Genomic DNA, 3,475 nt, shown 5'->3' with positions numbered 1-3,475 from the left:
ATACCTAGTTTTTATACCAAATACTATAATTTCCAGAGCAAGGATGATACATAGGTTCCTATCCTCTCAATCTTTCCCTTTATAAGACTAATATCCTATTAACATACCATTGTAGCTAGGAACCACTCAGACCATATTACAATGAGTAAAAACACCATTACCTAAGCCATTTTAAAAGAGTTTTTGAGTTAAAAGCTAGAATACTTTTAATCTCAATCAATAAAATACCAGGTAGTTATGTGTGTGCCAGTGGTTGGGGTACTTATGGAGGATTTAGTGCACTGACTGTAAATATTTGTATTACAATTTTTTCTTTTGAACTGAATATAGCGCCTAATTTATAATAAATTCATTTATTCTGATTCGAGTTTGATTTTTTAATTCAAGAATTCCAAACTGCATGAATTCATTAAAACATATTCATTTATGTGCAATCAATATTTTATAAGCAATATTCTTTAATAATTTACATAAGGTGATCATTAAAATTTTACAACTCCTACAGTTACTGCTTTTTTTATGTCTATGTCTTCTCATAACTTGAAATTTTTGAGATCCTATCAACTCAGTTAGTTCCTAAATTAAAAAAAAAAAAAAAAAAAAAAAGATCACTTTGAACTGGAAAAGTGAAAATAAAGCAATGCTCTTCTTGGAGGTGAATCTTGTACTTAAAGGTAAAACCTGAGTGTTTTGGAGGTGAAACTGGCACATCTTGCGACTAATGTTGAGTTGATACTGAGTCACTTAAACAAGAAGTGAAATCTCTTAAATAAGAAAATAAGTGCATCAAACTGGAAATACTATAACTATGATTAGCAATTTTTTTCTGCCCACACTGTGTATATCACCAGTAATTTTGAAAAAACTAAATTGTGTAGAAAAACCAGGACATAAACCAGATCACTGAGAATCAATTAGTTCTGGACTCTTTAAGACAATTGGATACTTGTGACTGGATAATTCTTTTAAATGATTTGGAGAGACTGTTAACATTTAGATGAAGGGTTCAAGTTTTTTCCAACGGCTGATTTGAGTTTTTTTCTGATAAATAGGAAGTATCGAATTGTGGAGGGAAAAATTATAGAAACAAAGAACCAGCAGGATATCACAAGGTGAGGCACAGTTTTAGCAATTTAACAGATATTTCATCAAACCCTGAGGGGTAGGTACTGTATTTCATTATAGAGGAAAAAAGCCAGTAGAAAAAAATTAAAATTATCACAATTAAATATTGGATCTAAAGAAAAGTAGGAAGAAGAGGGTAATGAAATGTTAGTGGAAGCAAATAAAAAGTAATAATTCAAATTATTGGATGAAACTGGGAATACCAATGAGTAAGAAAATATTGAGAGGGAGAGTTTGCAAAGAAACAGCTATTTGAATTTGAAATTAAACACCGTTGGAAGCGATAGAGAAGCACTCTATATTCTTGATGATTATCTGCTAGTCTTGGACATATAAAGTGCCACTAGGCTGCTTCTCCCCTCTTTCCTAGATCTTTTAGTTCTTAACCCACCCAAGGAGCAATGGTTTTGAGAGGGAAAAAGAATCAAGGAGACTACAATAGAAGAGTTGGAAAGATTTCAGTAAATCTCAAGATTTCAAGGTCAGATGAAATGTTTCCACAGGTGAGGTCACCTCAGGTTGTAGAAAGTTAAAAGTTTTAAAGAGGATCATGTGAGTTGAGATATTGTCTTTTATTAGGATTAGGTCATTTAAGAACAGGGAGTTAAGATGAGGAGAGAAGGCCAACTGAATCAATGACATATAGATCCAACCATCTAGAGGAATAGGAATAGTGAAGAAATAGTGATAAAAAAGACATTTTTCATATAGAAGCTGTCGGGAAGTCATAAAGGATTCATGTATGACGGACACTGGAAATGATGGAAAGGGACGTAGTTGTGGAAGATTGATTCAAAGGATGAGTCAAAAGGAATCAAAGTAGGGTAATATACCATAATGTATAGGAGAGGATGTAAGTTGCAGGAAATTTTGGAGGAAAGAAATTTAATGCGTAAATATAGCATCTGGACATAAACCAGTAAATAATTAGTTCTTTACAGTAGCTCTATCTTTTTATTTTCATATTCGTTTATTTTTAGCTTGTTTTTAAAAGTTGTATTATAAATATTGTATGTGATTTTGTAAGTGGAGCTTTGTAGTTTGTTTCTTTTTATTTATTCTTCAATTGTGATTCATATTATTCAGTTTTTTTCTTTAATATTTAAGCTATAAAATCAAGCAAACTGTGTGAGGCCATGGCCTTAATACTTTGTTCATAAATAAATATTAATATTACTGTAAGTTAAGCACTAATCTATTGAAATCTGTCTGCAAATAATTCTTTAAGGACTTTTGGAATTGTATACATATTTGCTCAAATATAGGTCAACAATTGTTGTTTCTCCTAAAGCTTACGTAATCTTAGTTTAAACATACTATCTACCTTGAATGTACCATTGAAGAATATATATCCCTCATTCCTTTGATTTTAACACGTTTTTATTGCAGTTTCTCCTTCCAAAATGTGTGATAGTAAGTGAATGAGTTATCACTTACTACTGATACAAACTGCTAACTAAAGCCTCCAATCACCAAGAAACGAAAATAAACAGTGAAATGACTCAAAAGCTCCAAGTTTGGTTGAACTCACAAGTTTTTTAGATCAAATCTGAACCTAAGTCTACCTCAAATATAGGATGAGCCCAAATTTTACAAGAGTGCATTTTAGAAAAACATATAGGCAGGGAAGATGTTTTATTTTACCAGAGCCTTATAACAAAAGAATCTCAGTTTTGCTTTTAAATAAATTCTTACTCATTCAAAAACTTCTTAATCCTCCACAATCAATTTTCTCTCTTGTTATCAACATAATCTGCCGAGCAACAAATTATTCAAGAACTCAACTCTTCCAAATCTTTTCAAATATGAATGACGGATTGGAATGAATGGAAGATATTTTATATTACCAGAGCGTCATTACAGAAGAATCTTAGTTCTACTTTTAAATAAATTCTTACTCATTCCAAAACTCCTTACTTCAACACAATCAATTTCCTATTCTGGTTATTCAACATAATCTGCCTAGCAACAAATTATTCAAGAACTCAACTCTTCCAAACCTTAAATTTATATTACAAAAAATCAAAATCCTTGTCTTCTTAAAACCTTACTGTAAGAGTTCAAAATCAATCATTGTTTCATGCATGAGGACTTAAATAAGTATATAGCATTATTTTTATTATAAAATAACTCATTAAAAACATGAAGCTAATTATTTTTAAATCAGAAATCAAATAAGTTATAAGAATAATATTTTGATATCTGTATGACAAATAATTGAATTATTTATTTAATATGTTTAATAATTAAAACCCGTTTGGAATATTCCAAGCTTGCTACTCGTAAATTGACTATGCTGTTTAAAATATATATTTGTTCAATGAAGAATACTTCAAGGTATCCTTTTTTT

The sequence above is a fragment of the Halyomorpha halys genome, unplaced genomic scaffold, assembly GCF_000696795.3.
Source record: "Halyomorpha halys isolate HHAL.00 unplaced genomic scaffold, Hhal_1.1 Scaffold96.1, whole genome shotgun sequence".
NCBI classification, from domain to species: Eukaryota; Metazoa; Arthropoda; class Insecta; order Hemiptera; family Pentatomidae; genus Halyomorpha; species Halyomorpha halys.
The sequence above is the reverse complement of the archived record's forward strand: the minus strand, read 5'-3'. Positions refer to the sequence as shown.